Source organism: Odocoileus virginianus, chromosome 9, assembly GCF_023699985.2.
Source record: "Odocoileus virginianus isolate 20LAN1187 ecotype Illinois chromosome 9, Ovbor_1.2, whole genome shotgun sequence".
Lineage (NCBI taxonomy): Eukaryota > Metazoa > Chordata > Mammalia > Artiodactyla > Cervidae > Odocoileus > Odocoileus virginianus.
In genome coordinates, this window is record NC_069682.1 from 13662974 (window position 1) to 13686048 (window position 23075).

The 23075-nt window shown below is 40.3% G+C and overlaps 1 protein-coding gene across 3 annotated transcripts in view; it reads left to right on the top strand.

Annotated features, from left to right (window-relative positions):
- CELF2 (CUGBP Elav-like family member 2) overlaps positions 1 to 23075 on the top strand; it is an 867775-nt gene that overhangs the window by 448052 nt on the left and 396648 nt on the right. The window lies entirely within an intron of this gene.

The following is a 23075-nucleotide window of genomic DNA, read 5'->3' on the forward strand; positions in this document are numbered from 1 at the left end:
TTTCTGTGATCCAGATATTTAAATTACTGTTTGTCTTAATTCTTTGGATACCATCTCAAAGCTAGCTTACAGGGTTAAAAGCGTTTGTGTGTTCTGGTGCGGGTATCTCCACCGGGTGTGTTCGTCCTGTGCTTTCAGTCTGGAAAGAGTCCAGTGTGAAGACCCGGCATCTCGTCATTTTCTGGGAGACAGAGAGTTGTGTATCTACTTGTGTTTGTGGTGCAGAAGTTAATCCCCAAATAATGGAATGAAGGGTGACTTTTAAACTCTTCTAGAACGGCTAAGGGGTGGGCCACCTCTGTATTGTCAGATACGACCCATGCAGAACTGTAATCATGAAGATAAAAATTACTCAAATGTCTGCAAAATCTGGTGCACGCCCTGAATTCTATTAAGTAGCATCCTGTTGTGAATACCAAGTGGCATTTCCCACATTCACCAAGAATGATCTTTGGTTGTCGCTGGTTTATTACTGGAGGGAGTCTGCTCACTTCTTGAGTTTTGTGGGAGGTATTTTAGTAATGAGCCTACTTATTGTTTCTTTCCATGAATTTTTGTTACTTTAATACTGCATCCTGTTGAGAACAAACACAACACCAATCCCATTCTAACTGCAGCATGCAGTCATTGTAACGTATGGCGGTAAGAGCGTGAGAAATAATATGTCAGTTATTTCTCAATTATTCTTCTAATATAGCCCCAGGCATTCTTTTGACTCTCTCTAGGACATTATCCACTGGCAATTATTTCCCTTCTTCACATTAACATGAAATAATGTTAACATCAAATAATATTTGATGACGAAAACTTCTCTTGGCCTTCACTCTTCCTGTTGCTAGCATTTGTTTATTTGTACCATCTTATAGAATTTAATCAGGTGTTCAACTCTCAGCCTTTTTTAGCCTTTTTTTTTTTTCAAATTTCTTCAGCTTGTCACTGGGAAAGTGCAAATGAGCCCTGGAAAACCTAGTGCATTTAGAACAAGACACCTGTCATTACTCTGTTTGTCGGTTAATGATTAGTGGAACATGACACTTTGGAGGCTTTATCCTTTTAGCAATAAAAGTGTGCTTGTGTAGTGACATCTAGGAAAAATGGAAAATTGTAATTCAGGCAACTGCTACCTTGTGATATGTGGCTGGAAAGAAAGACAGTGGCGTTTTATAGCAGATTTATATTTTGGTTTTCCTTGGCTTTGACTATCTTGAAATTTGGGGGAATACCATTTACAAATATTGCACAAAGATGAGATATTTCAACTTTAATTGCTTTACACAGCTGGTCCCTGATTGATGCTATTCTGTGAAGTGTACAGATCACACAGCAGAGGATCCTCTCTTGGCTGTTAAAAATGGATTGAGGTTGAGAAGAGATATATGCACAAGGTTCTTGAACAGACACCTGGTTTTGTCTTTCATCACTAATGATAACCTAAATGCACTTTTGGGATTCTTACCACTGCTGAAATTAAAGCCTAGTTAAAATATGTTACCAGAAAAAATTAGACTATATGAACAACATGCACTAAGCATTGTAATCATATTATAAATATTAAAACACAATGTTCTTGTCAGGATTAAAACAAATATTTAAGCTGGCTACATGTTCTACTCATGCTATCCTCTTAATCTTGAAGTATTCTGGAAAAGGAATGTATGAGTCCATTTCCTGAGCTGTGAAAAGGATCATTTCTAATCTTACATAAGACTTCATGCTTTTATTTTGCTGTAGCAAAAATCAATTTAGCAATCGGAACATTTTTCTCCATTGCAAGCATGTCTTTCAAGATCTTTTTAATGGTGCAGGGTGTTTAGTTTCAGTAGATGCATTTTAATTAAATCATGGTAAAACCCTAGTAGTTCAGGCGGAATGGAGGTACTAACTTAGTTATGATAAACTGGGATGTTAGTATAAAGGATGCCTATACAGAGGAATAACTTTATTATGGATAGCAGAGTGAAGGTGTCAACAAGGTGTTTATTAACAGAGCTTTTACTATAATCTTGGAATATTAGTTTCTGTTTTTTTGGAAAAGAGAGAGACTTTTAATTCCTTGAACATAATCTACTGTTTCTCAACATAAACTAAACAGAATAGAAAATAAAGCTATTTAATAGACCTTAATAGGAGCATCTTAAAGATGCCAATAGAGATTCATGAGCAGTTTTTAAAGCTTAACACACAGAAGTCAGGATGCTCTTTGAAAAACATGAAGGATTGGTAAATGAAGCTTACAATAATTAAATACATAAATAAGATACTATTTTTTAATGGATTTTAGCAGAAAACAATGGAGGCAGGGGCCAAAGATTAAAGTTATAAAAGATACACACTTTTTCCTTCTATTTTACTTATTTCAGTTCATTCAGTTCAGTCGCTCAGTCATGTCCGACTCTTTGCGACCCCATGAACTGCAGCACACCAGGCCTCCCTGTCCATCACCAACTCCCAGAGTCCACCCAAACCCATGTCCATTGAGTCGGTGATGCCATCCAACCATCTCATCCTCTGTCATCCCCTTCTCCTCCTGCCCTCAATCTTTCCCAGCAACAGGGTCTTTTCCAATGAGTCAGCTCTTCGCATCAGGTGGCCAAAGTATTGGAGTTTCAGCTTCAACATCAGTCCTTCCAATGAACACCCAGGACTGATCTCCTTTAGGATGGACTGGTTGGATCTCCTTGCAGTCCAAGGGTCTCTCAAGAGTTTTCTCCAACACCACAGTTCACTTATTTATTTAATATTTATCTATTTATTTGGCTTCAGCGGGTCTTAGTTGAGGCACATGGAATCTTCGATCTTCATTGCAGCCTACAGGATCTCTTAGTTGCAGCATGTGAGATCTGTTCCCTTGCCAGAGATCAAACCTAGGCTCCCTGCACTGGGAGCACAGAGTCTTAGCCATTGGATCACCAGGGAAGTCCCGTTTCTTCCACTTTAATCCTGTAACTTAATCTTTTTCTATGCTTTCTCAGAGGAGGTTAGGAAACATAAGCATTCAGTGGGAGCAAATGGGTTTTTTTTAGCCTTTTAACACCCAAGGCTAAGAATATCAGTATATACCATCAGATTATTGTTTGAGCTTCTCTACGAAGAAGTTAGAACTTGGTTGGTGTGACTACCAGAGAGAAAAGTCGTGGCATGGCAGTTTCACTTGTGAAATTTTGATATTGTTTTATGCCCTTGTTATCTGAAAGTTGAACTCAGCAGATTTCATGTAGTGGAAGGGCAAGACGGAACTCTCTGACTGACCGGATTTCTGTCATGGGTGTCACTGATCAGGTAACAGCAAAGGGAAAAAGTTGAGACAAAGAGAATTAAAGAAGTATCTGGTGGCTCAGCTCACCATGTTTGCACCATGGGTTTTCAGTTAGATGTTCATTTCCCTGTGGAGGCTTTGATAGGTAAGAAAATCTCATATTTCTCTTAGTCCTCAGTTAAGTTGCTGTCTTCTGAAAGACCTTTAGCAACTAGAAGATAAGAATGATGGTGACATGAGAAGCAAAGGCAACAAAAGCAAAAGTAGACAAAAGTGGGTCTACATCTTACTGAGGAGCTTCTGCAAAACAAAGGAAACCATCAACAAAATGAAAAGACAAACTGTAGAATGAGAGAAAATAATTGCAAATTATGTCTTCTAAAGTTTACTATCCAAAACATTTAAAGAACTCAAACAACTCAGTAGCAAAAAAATTCAACAGTCTGACTTTAAAAATGGGCAGAGGACCTGAATAGACATTTTTCCAAAGAAAACATACAGATGGCCAACAGGTACACGAAAAGATGGTCAACATCACAAATCATCAGGGAAATGCAAATCAAAACCATAATGAGCTATCACCTCACACTGGTTAGAATGCCTTTCGTCAAAAGACAAGATAACAAGCATTGGTGAGGATGTGAAGGAAGGGAATCCTCATGTGCTGTTGATGGGAATGTAAATTGGTGCAGCTACTATGGAAAATAGTATCGAGAGTCCTCAAAAAATTAAAAATAGAACTACGATGTAATCCAGTATTACTGCTTCTGAGTATCCAAAGGAAAGGAAAACAGAATTTCAAAAGGATATCTGCACTCCCATGTTCATTGCAGCAGGGTTCACAACAGCCAAGACATGGAAACAACCCAAGTGTCTATCCGTAGATGAACAGATAAAGAAGCCATAGTGTGTACATTCACTGGAATATTATTTGACCATGAGAAAGTAGGAATTCTGCCATTTGTGACAGCATGGGTAGACTTCGATGGCATTATGCTAAGCGAAATAAGCCAGACAGACTAAGACAAATACTGCATGATATCACTTTTATGTGGAATCTTTTAAAAAGTCACAATAAAAAATTTAAAAAGTCAAACAATAGAAAGTAGAAAACTGGTTGCCAGGACCTGGTGGGGACAGGGTTAGGAAATATGGGGGGAAAATGCTGCTAGTTCCAGACCAATCTCATACTAATTAATCTAGAGCTGATGAATATTTCTTATTTCTTGTATTATCCCTAAGAAAGAACAGTTTTTCCAGCTTCCTGGGGCCCAGGTCTGTTGCAGTTTGATATTTACAAATCCACCATTTATTAATTAATTTAACAAAGGTGCATTGAACACTACCTCTATGCCAAGAATGGTTATAGGCTCTGTGGTGGAGAACAAACTGATCACTGTCTCTTCTCCTGAGTAATATAGCCTAGGATAGCAGGTACAGATAATCATGATGCTGGGTGGAAAATGTTTAATGCCATAAGAAAGGTAGAAAGACATGTAAGCAAGCAAAAGGTACCAGGGAATTTCAGAAGTGAAATGGGCCACCTCTAATTGGAGGAAGCAAGGACAGCCTTATGAGTCAACCTTCTGAGCAGGGCTTGGACGGATTGCTCGGGTCTGACCATATGGCGGTGCAGGGGCCTGTGTGCTCCACACAGAGGGAACATCATCACCCAGAGGATGTGTGCAGGAGCTGTGCAGGGAACAGGAAGTGGTGCCATCTTGTAGGAGGGAGTGCAGAGACGAGAAGAGGCACTTGGAGATCACTTGATGTGAAGGGTTTAGACAAAAGTCTGAGGAGCTGTTCTTCTCTTTGATTATTATTCATCCAAGAAGAGTTCTAAACTGTTGTTTAAGAAGAGTTATCTGGGAAAATTGACAGAATGGATTTGGGGAAAGAAAAAAAAAGTTGAATATTCTCCACAGGGGACCCCATGGGACTCTCAGACCTTATAATCCCTAGAGCTCTGCTCTCACAAAGTCGCTGTTTGGCTAACAACAGAAAACAAGTCCTCTGGTTTAAGTGATTGTTTTCCAAACCTTACACTACCCAGTTTCCTGCTTGTAGCACCCACCATTATACTGCACACTGACTCTGTGGCCACAGTTGCAGTTGGTAAGAAGTATTCTTTTTTCTTGCCCCAAACCCCACCTCCTTATCTTCTACAGTGCATCCCCCCACAACTCATAGCCTATGACTAAATTTTTTCCTGCTTGAATCTTTATCATAATATTTTTATTATCTATCCCAGGTTGAAGCCATTTAATAAAAAGCATTATAGCTATATCAGGGTAGAAAATGCAGATTGAGTTTGTAGCTATAGTTAAAGAAATCTGAGAAAACCCATAGTTAATATGGTGCCCTTATGTATCCTCTCTTTTTCCTCTGCCATTCTCAGCATCTCTTGGTTATGATGTGCCTCATGTTCACAATGTGACTGCCACAGCTCCAGCCATCACACTGAGACATGATTACATCCGGTGAAGAAGGGCATTTTTTATCATGTGTTCTATTTTAGGGAAGACTTTCTTGTCCATGTCTGAGTTCTTAGGGAGGGGAAGTTGGGTTTCTGGTATTTGCAGTCTTTATATTAGGAGACATACTCTGCCATTAAGAAGAAAGGAAGAAGTCAAGGTAGGAGGAAAATGGCTTTACATACTTAGGAAGTGGTATCTGCCACAAGAACTTTTTTTCTTCCTCAATCCTTAGCCTATTCCAGCTGGGTTTCTAGCCCTTTCATTCCACTATACTGACCTGGTCAAGGTCAACAGCACCTCTGTCCAGCAAAGTCCAGAGGCCATTTATCTGTTTTCTTATTTGGTCTCTCAGCTGCACTCAAAGTAGGGCCTCCATTCTTGATGAAACAAACACCTTCTGAGTTTCCAGGACAGCAGTCTTTCCCAGGTTTCTCCCTCTCTCACTGGCTGGTCTTTCCCAGCCTGCCTGCCTGTTCTTCCTTCTCTGCTGGACTCTATGTGCTGAGCTTCCCAGGGCTTCCCTTGTCCATTTCTCTCTTCATTCATAGAGAGGATGTGGAGAGAGATGTTATCAAGTTCATCTTAAGAAGGTTAGTTCCCATTTTCCTATCTCCAGCCTCAATTTCTCTCTTGAGTTTCAAATCTGAATACCCAATCATCAGTTTAACATCTCTTCTTGAATATATAATCTTCAAGTTGATGTGACTGAAAAGAACCCTGTTTTAAAAAATATTTGTTCATTTGGCTGTCTCAGGTCCTAGTTGCGATGCTCTGGTTCTTTGTTGCAGCATGGCGCTTCTCTCTAGTTGTGGCACACAGGCTCAATACTTATGGCACATGGCCTTAGTTGCCCATTCCCCAACCAGGGATCGAATATGTATCCACTGCCTTGCAAGGTGGATTCTTAACCACTGGACCACCAAGGAAGTCCCTCAAAAAGAACTTTCAAATCTACCCCCAACCACCTTAACTTTAGGTGCTCAACTGTTTAAAGGAGAATCCTTGAGTCATTTATATTGCCTTTATTTTTCTCACACTTAGTAGACCATCCATCAGCCAAGTCTATTGACTCATTCTCAAATTTCATCTTTAATTTGGCCACTTTCTCCATCTTTTTCTAAGTCATCGTAGACTCCCACTTGTACTATTAAAATGGCCCCTAACTGGTGTTCCATTTCCTCTTTTGCAAATCATTCTTCACATGGCAGCCAAAGAGATCTTTGAGAAGTCATCAGTCAAACCACATTGCTTTTGGCTTCAAACTGAGCAAGTTTGCTCTTGCTGGGAATAAAGTCCACACAGCATGCCTTGGCATCCGGGAACCTCCGTGGGCTGCCTCTGCGACCTCAGGGCCTCCTGCACACCCTCTCCTTCTCTTTGTTCCTGACCCACTGGCCTTTCTCCCCTCTTACTTCCGCAGAGGTCCTGCCTCTGACCACTCTAAGTAGTCCCCTCTGTAGCAAAATTACTGTCGCATTGCCATATTATATTGCCCACAGAGTAACTGTCATTACGTGTTCGTTTATTTGTCCATTTATCTATTGTCTGTTCCCCTCCCTTCACCCCCAGAACAGAGCCTCCTTTGACTTTCTTGCTTATTCCTCTGTTCCCAAGCCTCCCAACAGAGATGGCAGCCAATCAATGTTTGTTGAATGACCGTGTGAGCCCCCATTTTAGAGAGAAGAAAACTGAGGACCTGTCTCTCTGTCTTCATTTCTTTCTCTGTCTACTTGAAAGTCTCTTATCATCTCCCTGTTCGTTTTCTCCTTCCCCAACCTATCCCTTACACATCCCCTATACAGGATGGCAAATTATAGCCCATAGACCAAATCTAGCCTGTTTCCTGTTTTTATAAATATGTTTTTATTGGGACACAGCCAAGCCCATCTATTTACATATTGCCAATGTCTGGTTTTGTGCTACCAAGTCAGAGCTGAGTGGTTGTGGCAAAGACTGTATGACCCAACAAGCCAAAAATACCCATTATTTACTTTTATAGAAAAAGTTGACCAACCCATGCTCCAGATGCATCTTCTATGCAGTTTCTGCTCTGAAGTCGTCTGTGTCCGGGAGGGTTCCGTGCCTCTCCTGTAGTTTCCAAAGGCCCGAGTGCTAACCCCTAGGCTGGCATCCATATCAGTGAAAATAGCATTCAATAGAGGACTTTTAGATCTCCACTAATTAGGAAATGCATTGAGATCCCACTATTATTCACCGTTTTTCCTCGGTGTCTAACAGTGCCTGGAACATAGTCTTTACATAAGTCTTTGAGTGAATAGATGTTTGAATGAATGAATAAAAGTTTGAATTGGGAAGTATCCTGGTCTGCTGGTGCTGCTATAACAAAGTACCAGAGCCTGGGTGACTTAAATCTGTTTCTCACATTTCTGGAAACTGGGAGGTCCAAGACCAAGGTGCTGGCAGATTCAGCATCTAAGTGAGAACCAGCTTCCTGGTCTACTGTCTGCTGCCATCTTTCTGTATCCTCAACAGGTTGGGGTCAGGGAGTGGGTAAAGAAGGGGAGAAAGAAAAAGAGCTGTCTCCACTGGTCTCTTCTAATCCCCACCTAATGACCTCATCTAAACCTGATCACCTCCTAGCCCCATCACACTGGGCTTTAGGATTTCAACATATGAATTTTGTGGGCTTCCCTGGAGGCTCAGTGGTAAAGAGCCTGCCTGCCAGTGCAGGAGACTCGAGTTTGAACCCTGGATCAAGAGGATCTCCTGGAGAAGGAAATGGCAACCCACTCCAGTATTCTTGCCTGGGAAATCCCATGGGCAGAGGAACCTGGCGGGCTACAGTCCATGGGGTTGCAAAGAGTCAGACACAACTTAGTGACTAAACAACAACAACGTATGAATTTTAGGGGTGGGGGGACACATTCAGTTCCTAAGAGGAAAGGAGGGAGGAAGCATTGGAGAAACTTCACAGAGTACCAGTCTTAGACGATATATATGATTTCTGTGTTCGATCACCCTTCTCACTCTGCTCTTGGCGACCAGGAAAATTCATCTTGTTGGCTGGAAACTTAAAAACTTAAATTTAACTGTTAAACAGGCTGCTCAGAACTGTTGCTGTTGAGTCTGTTAGCACAGAGGTTAAGAGACTGGGCTTTGGGCTCAGACATGCTTTAATCTTGTGTTTGTACTTTCTTAATCATGTGACCTTGAGTGAGTGAGTTAATATCTCTGTCTCAGTTTTTATTTGAAAATTTGGAAACATTATGCTACCCAACTCATAATGTCACTGAGAGAAGATAATCTATATAGAGTATTTAGCCTGGCGCCCAGGGAGTAATCAGTAGATGGTAGCTTTTAAAGTGGTGGATTCAGAGGTAGCTTTATGCCCATTATTTGGGTTGTGCCCCAATCGAGGCAAGATGCCTTGTTGCCTTACAAGAAGCACTCTGGTGAAGTGGTTCAGCACATACACTCTGGAGACAAACTTCAACATATGTTCAAATCCCTGTTCAGCTCCTTACTTGCTCCGTGATCTTGGGTAACTTTCTTCACCTCTCTGTGCCTCGTTTTCTTTATCTGTAAATTGGAAGTCATTATAGGAACAGTTGTTCAGAGAATGAAATAAAGTGATAGGTGTAAAGTGCTCAGAATAATGCCTACTCTACTTTATTGTAAGGAAGTAAGAGTTGCATGCTAATTGAAATTTGTGATGGGGAATGAAGGAATGTTAAGCCACAGGCCACAGAAACCTCTCGTTCAGATATTAATTATTCTGTGGCTAGATCTTTTGCCTTGCTATGGATGATTATTGATCTAAAGCAAAATGCCCCAATTATTAAATATAAAATTCCCTTGACCTTGCTATGACACATGAAAATAACAATTACCCAAAGAAAGTATATATGCACATATTGCCTATGTATCTTGGGCAGCTCTACCAGGAACATGGTTTTCATTGATTCTCCAGATAACCTAAATCAAAACATTTCTTTATGGATGTGTATAAGAGTCCATGGTGACTGAATTAAATTACACTTGCTTTATAATATAGTGTTCTGATGTGTAACAGACTATCAAAGGAACCATCTTTACAAGGAAAACTTTAGAATATTGTTAAGTTACTCACTGCATGACCTATTTAAACGGCTCAGATTCTTCTTGTTGTAGACTGCATAATTAAATTTTAAATGGAACATGATAAAGAAATTATACTGGCGATCTCCAGAGATTTTGATACCCTATTTGGCTCTTTATAAAAGTGTAGCAAAGGCGTACTTTAAAATTTAATAAAGGCCTGCCCTAATTTTTTTTTTCCCTTTTAGATTTTCTTTATCTGTTCAGGAATCCAAAGCTGTGTTATATTATCCACAAGTGTTACCTGAAATAAACGATCAAAATAAAAATTCTTAAAAGCACATTTATCCCAATTTGAGAATTCCATTATTTGCGCATGAGAGCTTTTGTGGAGCCGTTGAACTCCTTGAAGATAAAACCTGCCATTTCCTGAATTTGTCACCATAGAGAACTGGGGCTTTATTCATTCTGTTTGTGGAAGCGTTCGTATCTTCAGCGCTTCTAGAGCAAAGGGGTAGAAAATGGATTCCAGGGAAGATGTAATTTTGCAATTAAAACTCCTTATTTGCTATGGATAAGTTGCACATCTTGAGGGGGTTGAAAGAAACACACACACACACAGCCTGCTGGAAGAAGGGTTAATGCAGACGATAGGAGAATTCTTAGATTGAGCCTCCTAAGAGCTATTGGAGCCTCTTGGGTAAAGAATTCTGTTTCATCACCTTCCATTGTTCATTTTCTTTTGTATTTAAAGGGATGCTGCCAAGATAAAACTATGTTAAATACATTTTCCTCATATTGCCTGATACTGCTTTGTCATATAAAACATATTAGGAGAAAGGCTTCTCGGTCTTCCCCGAAGGATTTCAGATTTGCTGTCCACTGAGCTTTGACAAAACACCAGGCGGAAGCGTTTCTCTTCCTGTGCGGGATTGGTTTGTTTTTTATTATACCTTCTCAAACATTTGCCTCCGTCAGTGTTTGGAATGTTCGGGCTACCCAGATCATGTAAATTAACAAAACTCATTTATACATACACGCTTTTAAAGGTTAGAAACCTTTCTTTTCAGGTTAGGTTTTGTAAATGTTTCTATTATGTATTTCCCTTTGCCTTCTTTCTGGCAAACATACAGGTTTCCTATTGGGCTCAAACCACTCAAGCATCCGATTCTGGTTTCATTTTTCAAATAAGCTATATTAAACTCACATGCCACTATATAAAACCAAACTGAGGCCGTGACTCAGGCCAACAGAGAAAATAAATTCACCATTTAGCCTGACTGTTCATCCTTAACCCTCTGCCTGTCACACTTTGGGTGGGGAAGGAAGGATGGAACTTCAGGGAGTGACGCTGAGCTACATAAAAGATGCTAAAGAGGAGTTCATATCCAGGGCAGGATTATCCAGTGAAGAAGTGGAAATTCTGCTTCACTACCACAACGCGACATTTGAGACCATCTCCTGGCCAGTTTCATGCTTCCTAGGTGGTGCCGTGGTAAAGAATCCACCTGCAGAGACACCAGAGACCTGGGTTCAGTCCCCGGGTCAGGCAGATCCTCTGGAGGAGGACATGGCAACCCACTCCAGTATTCTTGCCTGGGGAGATCCCATGAACAGAGGAGCCTGGCAGGCTGCAGTCCATTGGGTTGCCAAGAGTTGGACACAACTATGTGACTGGGAACACACACACACACACACACACACACACACACACACACACACACACTTGGCCAGTTCAGACCTATGGAACTCAGGTGAGCATCTCCAAAAGTGACACCTGGTCACCTGTAACTCATTATAATGCACCAGGTTCCTCTTGAACTCCTTGAAGCAAAGGGAAATCGTTCCCAAATTAGGCTTTCAGTGAAATAGATTTCAGTGAATAGCTCACAATTTAAAAATATATGTAATGAATAATGAAGATGCTTATAGACATAATAAACAATGAAACTTTAAGATTAATCTGTTGACATTTTTTTTTTCATTTATTTTTATTAGTTGGAGGCTAATTACTTTACAACATTGCAGTGGTTTTTGTCATACATTGAAATGAATCAGCCATGGATTTACATGTATTCCCCATCCCGGTCCCCCCTCCCACCTCCCTCTCCACCCGATCCCTCTGGGTCTTCCCAGTGCACCAGGCCCGAGCACTTGTCTCATGCATCCAACCTGGGCTGGTGATCTGTTTCACCCTAGATAATATACATGTTTCGATGCTGTTCTCTTCAAACATCCCACCCTCGCCTTCTCCCACACAGTCCACAAGTCTGTTCTATACATCTGAGTCTCTTTTTCTGTTTTGCATATAGGGTTATCGTTACCATCTTTCTAAATTCCATATATATGTGTTAGTATACTGTAATGGTCTTTTTCTTTCTGGCTTACTTCGCTCTGTATAATGGGCTCCAGTTTCATCCATCTCATTAGAACTGATTCAAATGAGTTCTTTTTAATGGCTGAGTAATATTCCATGGTGTATATGTACCACAGCTTCCTCATCCATTTGTCTGCTGATGGGCATCTAGGTTGCTTCCATGTCCTGGCTATTATAAACAGTGCTGCGATGAACATTGGGGAGCACGTGTCTCTTTCAGATCTGGTTTCCTCAGTGTGTATGCCCAGAAGTGGGATTGCTGGGTCATATGGCAGTTCTATTTCCAGCTTTTTAAGAAATCTCCACACTGTTCTCCATAGCGGCGGTACTAGTTTGCATTCCCACCAACAGTGTAAGAGGGTTCCCTTTTCTCCACACCCTCTCCAACATTTATTGCTTGTAGACTTTTGGATAGCAGCCATCCTGACTGGCGTGTAATGGTATCTCATTGTGGTTTTGATTTGCATTTCTCTGATAATGAGTGATGTTGAGCATCTTTTCATGTGTTTTTTTGCCATCTGTATGTCTTCCTTGGAGAAATGTCTGTTGAGTTCTTTGGCCCATTTTTTGATTGGGTCATTTATTTTTCTGGAGTTGAGCTAGAGGAGTTGCTTGTATATTTTTGAGATTAATCCTTTGTCTGTTGCTTCGTTTGCTATTATTTTCTCCCAATCTGAGGGCTGTCTTTTCACCTTGCTTGTAGTTTCCTTTGTTGTGCAAAAGCTTTTAAGTTTCATTAGGTCCCATTTGTTTATTTTTGCTTTTATTTCTAAAATTCTGGGATGTGGGTCATAGAGGATCCTGCTGTGATTTATGTCGGAGAGTGTTTTGCCTATGTTCTCCTCTAGGAGTTTTATAGTTTCTGGTCTTACATTTAGATCTTTAATCCATTTTGAGTTTATTTTTGTGTATGGTGTTAGAAAGTGCTCTAGTTTCATTCTTTTACAGGTGGTTGACCAGTTTTCCCAGCACCACTTGTTAAAGAGGTTTTCTTTTTTCCATTGTATATCCTTGCCTCCTTTGTCAAAGATAAGGTGACCATAGGTTCGTGGATTTATCTCTGGGCTTTCTATTCTGTTCCATTGATCTATATTTCTGTCTTTGTGCCAGTACCATACTGTCTTGATGACTGTGGCTTTGTAGTATAGTCTGAAGTCAGACAGGTTGATTCCTCCAGTTCCATTCTTCTTTCTCAAGGTTACTTTGGCTATTCGAGGTTTTTTTGTATTTCCATACAAATTGTGAAATTATTTGTTCTAGTTCTGTGAAAAATACCGTTGGTAGTTTGATAGGGATTGCATTGAATCTATAGATTGCTTTGGGTAGTATAGCCATTTTGACAATGTTGATTCTTCCAATCCATGAACACGGTATATTTCTCCATCTGCTTGTGTCCTCTTTGATTTCTTTCATCAGTGTTTTATAGTTTTCTACGTATATGTCTTTTGTTTCTTTAGGTAGATATACTCCTAAGTATTTTATTCTTTTTGTTGCAATGGTGAGTGGTATCGTTTCCTTAATTTCTCTTTCTGTTTTCTCATTGTTAGTGTATAGGAATGCAAGAGATTTCTGTGTGTTAATTTTATATCCTGCAACTTTACTGTATTCGTTGATTAGCTCTAGTAATTTTCTAGTAGAGTCTTTAGGGTTTTCTATGTAGAGGATCATGTCATCTGCAAACAGAGAGAGTTTCACTTCTTCTTTTCCTATCTGGATTCCTTTTACTTCTTTTTCTGCCCTGATTGCTGTGGCCAACACTTCCAAAACTATGTTGAATAGTAGTGGTGAGAGTGGGCACCCTTGTCTTGTTCCTGATTTCAGGGGAAATGCTTTCAATTTTTCACCATTGAGGGTGATGCTTGCTGTGGGTTTGTCATATATAGCTTTTATTATGTTGAGGTATGTTCCTTCTTCTGTTGACATTTAATAATATTGTTATTACTAGTTGCATCACCAAGCACCCATGTAAGCAGGGAAATTCATGAGATCCTGTGGAGGTGTAAGGTATGATGAACCCTGCTTTTAAGAACCAAACTGTCTGAAAGTGGAAATCTGGTTTATAGTAGGAGAAACTATGTTCTTCACTAACTCTGCATGCCTAGGACAAAGTCTGTCCAATGATGAGATGAAAACATTTCTATTGTGTACATTAAGTATCATTTAAATTGAGCAAGTATTTAAGTTCAGAGGAGAGAGAGAACATTTTTCAGTAAGGTGATTAGAAAAATCTCACCATGGAGGATGTAGATCTTCTAGGAAAAGACACAGCAGTAACAAGGCACTCTTGTGAGAAATATGAAGTTCGGAAATGGGGATTGCAGCCAGCTGGTTTCAACCAGATGGTTGAGAGAATAATGAAATATGAGTTTAGAGGTGTAGGTAGAAGCCAGCTTGCACTCTTTAAAGGGATGGAAGAGTTTTCATTTTGCCTTGCTTTATTTTCAGTGGGCCATTGGAGGTGTTTGAGTTGGATGAATATGTGATTCAAAAAGTGTGTGAGCAAGGTGACTCTGATGGTGCCTGCAAAATGTATTATTCTGGCAAGAGCAGCACAAACCATCAACTCCAAGAGGGTTAGGACCAAGTTCCATTTTGTTCATGTCTTTTTTTCCTCAGCACCTAGAAAAGTGCCTACAGGGCACAGCTCATATATCTGCCAAGTGAATTAATAGTAAATGGAGATGAGGGTTTTTCCAAATAGTTCAAATGAGGTTAATCAATACATGAACTAGACTGGTCTTGTAGAAAGGAAAAAAAGCAATGACTGATTACAGATAATATTGGAAAACACAAATCAATATTGCTTGCTGAAACACAGGCGGTGGAGAAACAGTTTCCACTTTGGGTATATCATTGGTGTCACCCACCAAACCCAGTGAGAGAGGCCTGGAGAGGGCTTGTTGGGAGATGTGAAGCTAGAAAGAGGATTGCTTTATAAGTTTCCCCAGTGGCTTTAGTGGTAAAGAACCCGTCTGCCAATGCAGGAGACATGAGACGCGGCCTCAATCTCTGGGTCGGGAAGATACCCGAGAATATGAAATGACAACCCATTCCATTGTTCTTGCCTGGAGAACCCCATGGACAGAGGGGCTTGGCGAGCTACACCCCATGGGATTGCAAAGAGTTGGATGTTACCGAAGAGACTTAGCGCGCGCGCGCATACACACACACACACACACACACACACAAATTTGAGATAAAGGCCAGATATTTTGATGAACATTTCTGGTGGAGGGTGAGGGACACTTGTGGATTTGGAACTGCAGATTTGAGCATTAAGTAATAAAGCATCTTGGGAACTGCTTGCATGAAAATTTAGCTGAAATCATCTTGTGCACACTTCCCTGTCAGAGTGACATCCTTTGCCAAATTAAGCAAGATGCAAATTTGATACTGAGTCCATGAGGACAAATGATGTTGAAGCAGAGATAAGCGTAATACTCAAGTGGTTTCTAGGTCATTCTGCCAACTTCTCAAGAGAATGAATAAAGGAAGTTCTATATGGTGACTTAATAGACTGTGCCCTCCCCTTAAATGCCCACCTCAATTGCCATCTTGGTTCTGACACTCACTGGGAGAACTTGGTACCTGGCGCTCCGGAGGGGTTGGGTTGGCAGCTGAATCCTATATGCTGCCTGCTCCCATTTGGCCTTTCTCCTCTTGGCCTGGTGCTTCTGGGCTAATTCCATCATGTCTGGAGTTTCATCTTTTCTGGGTTCATGCCTGAAGCTCTGGCAGTTGACTGTGTTCAGTTGAGAAAGTCCTATCCAAGTTCAAGTTCCAAGATGCAAGAGTTTCTTTAATACCAGGGGGAATGGAAACCCACGTTCAATGCCACATTTTATCCGTTAATTTTGTTAACCCGGTTGCAGCATTGCCAAAATGTTACAAATTAAAATGTTTTCTATAAAGGAGCCGGGCTTCATTTAGGAATGCTTTGGGACAACTTGAAGAATTACCGTTAAGGGAAAACAGGTCATAAAAGCCACCTTGGAGCTGGTTCCCCAGATCAGCCCAGGGGTTGTTGAATCTTGTAGATTTTAAGTTTTGTTTATGAGTGTGTATGGCCATTCAAGCATCCTACAGAGATGCCTGTGAGGGTGAAAAAGTCATGTTTCTGTTTTGAACTCAAGTGAAGGACAATAGTACTTTAGAAAATTGGTAAATGAAACTCTGAAAGGAACTAAAGACAGAGTCAGATGAAGTGAGAGCAATTGTGAATTCTAACCCCAAGGACACAAAGATTTCTTATATATTTTATTCTTCTCTCTTCCTGTTCTAGGCTCTCAATGGATCCCTTCCCTTCTCTAATGTATATGTGCATTGTAGTTTACTTTGGTGAAGTAGAAAGCAGCAATAAGATCTTTAGAATGAACAAAGGACAAGAAATGGTTCCTCTCAAAAGCAAAGAATGATTCAGTTTTCAAAAAAATTTTTTAGATCTGGTTTCCTCGGTGTGTATGCCCAGAAGTGGGATTGCTGGGTCATATGGCAGTTCTATTTCCAGCTTTTTAAGAAGTCTCCACACTGTTCTCCATAGTGGCTGTACTAGTTTGCATTCCCACCAACACTGTAAGAGGGTTCCCTTTTCTCCACACCCTCTCCAGCATTTATTGCTTGTAGACTTTTGGATAGCAGCCATCCTGACTGGCGTGTAATGGTACCTCATTGTGGTTTTGATTTGCATTTCTCTGATAATGAGTGATGTTGAGCATCTTTTCATGTGTTTTTTTGACATCTGTATGTCTTCCTTGGAGAAATGTCTGTTGAGTTCTTTGGCCAATTTTTTGATTGGGTCATTTATTTTTCTGGAGTTGAGCTAGAGGAGTTGCTTGTATATTTTTGAGATTAATCCTTTGTCTGTTGCTTCGTTTGCTATTATTTTCTCCCAATCTGAGGGCTGTCTTTTCACCTTGCTTGTAGTTTCCTTTGTTGTGCAAAAGCTTTTAAGTTTCATTAGGTCCCATTTGTTTATTTTTGCTTTTGTTTCTAAAATTCTGGGATGTGGGTCATAGAGGATCCTGCTGTGATTTATGTCGGAGAGTGTTTTGCCTATGTTCTCCTCTAGGAGTTTTATAGTTTCTGGTCTTACATTTAGATCTTTAATCCATTTTGAGTTTATTTTTGTGTATGGTGTTAGAAAGTGTTCTAGTTTCATTCTTTTACAGGTGGTTGACCAATTTTCCCAGCACCACTTGTTAAAGAGGTTGTCTTTTTTCCATTGTATATTCTTGCCTCCTTTGTCGAAGATAAGGTGACCATAGGTTCGTGGATTTATCTCTGGGCTTTCTATTCTGTTCCATTGATCTATATTTCTGTCTTTGTGCCAGTACCATACTGTCTTGATGACTGTGGCTTTGTAGTATAGTCTGAAGTCAGGCAGGTTGATTCCTCCAGTTCCATTCTTCTTTCTCAAGGTTACTTTGGCTATTCGAGGTTTTTTGTATTTCCATACAAATTGTGAAATTATTTGTTCTAGTTCTGTGAAAAATACCATTGGTAGTTTGATAGGGATTGCATTGAATCTATAGATTGCTTTGGGTAGCATAGCCATTTTGACAATGTTGATTCTTCCAATCCATGAACACGGTATATTTCTCCATCTGTTTGTGTCCTCTTTGATTTCTTTCATCAGTGTTTTATAGTTTTCTATGTCTTTTGTTTCTTTAGGTAGATATACTCCTAAGTATTTTATTCTTTTTGTTGCAATGGCGAATGGTATTGTTTCCTTAATTTCTCTTTCTGTTTTCTCATTGTTAGTGTATAGGAATGCAAGAGAACTAATAAAAATAAATGGAAAAAAAATAAAACATCTTTATCAGAGAAAAAATAAATAAATAAATAAAATTTAAGGGAAAAAAATTTTTAATAAATAGATATTTTTCCTTAAAAAAGAAGAAATGGTTACTTTCAGTGGAGCAGTAATCAAATTTCAACATAAAATTTGCTCAAGATCACAAAGCAATCTGCATAAGAATTGTATAAATATTCTCATGTGAATATTCTCCCCACCACCACCACCACCTGGCCTGTTATTTTTCGTAAGTCCAGTGGGAGGACTTTTGAGTTAGATGGAACTTATCTTGCATCACCTCCTGGTTTTATAGTTGAATAAGCTGAGTATCAGAAAGTCAGAAGCCAGCATTAGTGACCATACTCTTTGTGTTTGCTGGACAAGTTGATATTTGCATGGTGTGGATGGAGTCTGTGTTCATTTCAGGGTCTGTTCTTGGAATCATAGACCTGGAAGCCTGTTATCTACTTTCTGAGATCTTTTTCCTCTCAGTTTTCTTCTATCTGCCTTTCCTACCTTCCCCTGGGGACAAAAATCTTCATTTTCAGTATTTTCATGAAAGCCTTGTTTCAACTAAATGAAAGCCAGGTATAGAGATTCAGTTGATGCTTCAGAGGGGACATCTAAGTCCAGTGGCTAAGACCCTGAACTCCTGATGCAGGGGGCCAGGGTTCCATCCTTGGCCAGGGAACTAGATCCCACATGCCACAACTAAGAGTTCGCATGCCACAACTAAATATTTCACAGGCCTCAGTGAAGAGCAAAGATCCCACTGCTGCAAATAAGACCCGGCACAGCCAAATAAATATTTTTTTTAAAAGTCGTGCTTCTCAGATTTTAATGTGCTTGTAAATTACTAGGGGGTTTTTATTTAAATGCATAGTCAGGTCTAGTTAGTCTGAGATGAGGCCCAAAATTCTGCATTGCAAACAATCTGATTCTGACCACCCCATGAGCATCAAGGAACTGCAGACCCACCAGCCACATCTTGTTTGAAAGAAGTCCCCATCACTTTCCAAGTTCTGCATCCATATCTTTAGGAATACGATGCTTTTATTATCTCTTATCTCTGGTTGGCTTGTTTCCTGTTTGAGAAGATGCTACAGAATGTTCTGCAAACTGCCACTGCAGAAGTAATTTCTTTTCAAAGTCTGAGATACTACAAACCCACTGTAGCAGCCTGTGGATTGAATTATATAAAGGCAATCTTAGGTTATCGAGCCCATGTGAGTTTAGGATTCAATATCAATCAAGATTTGGCTTTCAATTCTGGGTTTACGATGAGCAGCTCCCTCTGAAGAAGAAACTAGAACTTTGGCTATTAGAAAGTTTTTATTTTACAAATACAAAGACTTATTTATGTCAAGTAATTGAGTTCCCAGATGTTCTCATTCTGTGTCAGTGACTGTAAACAGTGTCAGCCTTGGTAATATGACACAATGAATATATATGTATTCACATTCATATTCAGGAGTCAGCCTCAACACTACAGTCATTTCACAGGTTATCTTGCTCATTCCTGGAAACTGGCGTTTATTGACTGTGCAGATGATAAAATTGTCTTTGTTTTATTTATTCCATATGAGCCTGCAAAGTATTCTAGAAGCAATATTTCTTCTCTTCTTTCCCCTCTATTCCCATTCATCCTATCCCCTTTACTAAAGTAAACTGAGGTATCTGGATATAGCAATCTAATTTGGGATGACTCAAGAGAGATACAGAAAAAGATAGGTAACATTGAATACTCAGAATTCAATAATGAAAAATAATTACTTTAGTGAAAAGCCAGCTGTTCTTTCTTTCCTAATAGGCATGTGATGTTGATGAAAAATAGCATCCAAGTAAAGTTTACCAAGTAGGACTGGTTTGATTCAGGGTATTATATTATTCTGCAGAATAGGAAATGTTATTTAGGTTGAACAAAAAGCCAAACAGTCCAGCCAGTCCAAAAGACCCAAATACCAAAGGATTATCTTTAGAGAATGAAAAATGCTGGTGCATTATATGTAAGGCAATGCATGATAATTCTTTTAGAGAATATTCTGCCTGTGTTTTCTATGTCCTTCAAATTTCATTTGAATGAATGCTTTATGGATTTCTGTGACGCTTGGGGACATGTTAAAATACCATTACAAACATACCAGGGAACTCAGGTATAGATAATTCTCGATTTGAATGATTATAGCATGCTGCTGTTATCCTATTTGGAAAAAAAAAAATAGCAGTTTTGTGACAATTTGGAGTTTCCTTTCTGTGTCTCCCCCAATGGGTTTGCACAAAGAAGACCTTTGAGACATAGATTGGAGTCCAAGGACATGAGGGAGCGGGGAAGGGAGGCGGGCGGGGAGGCCAGCCAGCGGACCTGTGCTCAGGAGTGGGTTACTGCCCGGGCAATGGGGATTCAGGCCGCCTGGGCCCCCGTGGAACACTGTCCACTGAAGGTCGAGCACGCTGCTGTGTGTCCCATAAAACCTGTCCTTCAGTGGTTGATGTCCCTCAGGGAGAATTCATTCACGGGCACTTCTCTCTTCCCCGTGCTCAGGCCAAGCACGTCTAAGGCCAGAGAAGACACACTCTGAAAGGCAGCAATAGGAGGAATCTGTAGGCTTCTGCATAGCATCTGCAGGCGACCCTCAGGGCAAATTAAAAGCAGGGCATTAACAATATCTGTGTTACTGATGTGGTCACCATTGTATCCCCAAGCGCCCGTTACAGTGCCTAGTACCTAGCAGATGCTTCTTGTTGTTGTTCAGTCGCTATAATTTGTGTCCAACCCCATAGACTGCAACACACCAGCCTTCCGTGTTCTTCACTGTCTCTAGGAGTTTGCTCAAATTCGTGCCCATTGAGTTGGTGATGCTATCTAACCATCTCATCCTCTGCTGCCCTCTTCTCATTATGCCTTCAGTCTTTCCCAGCATCAGGGTCTTTTCCAGTGAGTCAGCTCTTCACATCAGGTGGCCGAAGTATTGGAGCGTCAGCTTCAGTATCAGTGCGTCCAATGAATATTCAGGGATGATTTCCTTTAGGATTGACTGGTTTGATCTCCTTGCAGTCCACGGAACTCTCAAGAGTCTTCTCTAGTACCACAATTTGAAAGCATCAATTCTTCAGCAATCAGCATTAAATATTTATTCAGGGAAGGAAGGCAGGGAGAGAGGAAAACACTTGACTCAAATAAAATGGGAAAAGCTGGCATTGGCTACCTGCCAGCCAACAACAGTAATAGATTGAAGATTAGAGGTAATTTTTTAAAATGGTATCTCACTTCAGACTTAAGTCCTCAAGCTCACATTGAAATTTTATGCTTGCCAGTTTTATTATGCACGAGGAGATGGGACAAGAAAAGATAGGCATGAGAGAGCAGGCAGCTCTGTGTACCAGCAACGTCAGTTCTAAAGTCTGGTGCTTGGGGACTTGACTTTTAGCAACAATAGTTATGTTATATCCACTTAACTTTTCAAAAGACTAACTGTGTGTTTATCTTTGATTATTCAGCATATATATGTTCGTGGTTATCTGTGAACCACTGAAGACCTGCATAGATTATCCATGCCAAGTTCTAGATGAGGAATTAGGTTAATGGACTTCTTGGTTGTGGGGTGACCTGGGGAGCCCGGCTTCAAGGTAAGGGCAGCAGAGGCAAAAATGGAAAAACTACCTTGGTCACCTGGATATTTGCAGATGTGCAGTGAGTCTGTTTACATTCTGCTAACATATTTGAGCGAAGAGTACAACAGTCAGTAAATCACACAGATATGTCAGATACATGACCCTAAGCATCGGAATTTCTAGAAATAGCATGTGATCACTTGCGTTTATTATTCTGATGGTTTTCATTATGTGAATAGATAGTTTTCCCTTGAGAGTGTTTCTCTTTAGCCAAGCATGGACCTGAATGTGTTTATATATGTCTGAGTGGTATGTTGGGAGGAAGGTTGGAAGGAGGAACTCCTCTCCAAAGTAAGTTGGAGGGTCTTGACTTTTCTTTACTATTTTCTTATTTGCTGGTTTTATTCATTTGTAACTCTTGTATTGTAACACAGTTGTTCCTTAATTCAGTGGATGCAGAAACCTCAGAAGGCCATATTCTCTACTAGACAACCCCTCTAACACTGACAGGTGTGCAAACTTGTGCTCTTTATCCCTTTTTATGAACCCTGAATGATATTGTTCTAGATAAATCACATTAAAGGGAAAAGGGACCCATAGGGAAGTGGCATCAAGCAGGCAGAGCTTAACAGTATGAGCAAAGGGTTAATAAGCTAGACATACTCATTTGTTGCCAGAAACAGGAGCAGAAAGCATTTGGCAATGATTCCTTCCTTTTTTCCTGGAGTAAAGGCGAAATGGGGTAGAGAGACACTGGGGCCAACGTGGACTCAGAGTGCTAAAGTGTCTTCCTGTCCTCAGGAGCCGGACATGGTCTCCCTCCACTGAGGCCCCTCCATGGACCCGGAACTGGGTGGCAGGCCAATTAGCCATGAGTGGTGTGGGAATTCAACCCATAAACACTCTCTTCTTTCTAGCAGGACGCCTAGCTCTGCCTGACAATTTCCTCATACTGATTTATTGATTTAATTTTTGGTTGGCAGTGGTGGTAGTTACAAAGTAAATTCACCCCAGAAAAAAAAGGGTATTTTGGGAATTCATTAATGCTAACTCTGTACTCGGATGCTAGATTCACTTCCCATCTGCCCAAAACAGCCAAATAAAACAAGGAAGTGACACCAAGCAAGTGACAACTAATTATCTCCGCCGTTTATTCTGCTGGGATGGTGGGAATTGAAAGGTATTGAAGGCTGTTTTCCTCTTAATTGTTAACTTTAGAAATCAAAAGTCAAGTGACCATCACTAACACCACATGTGTCATTGTGTTTGAATTCTAGCAATGTATTTCTCTATCTTCATTTTGATTTAGGAATCAGAAAAAAAGAAATTGTCTTGGATTCTTTGCTACTCTTAAACATGTCTTAGTGTAACAAATTACCCTAAAACCTAGCAGCTTAAAGAAACAAATGTTTGTTATCTCAGTTTCTCTGGGTCAGGAATCTGGGCCTGACTTAGCCGAGGGCTCACATTTTAAGATTTTCTCATGAAGCTTCAGTCATGGTTTTTAGCTGGAGCTGCAAT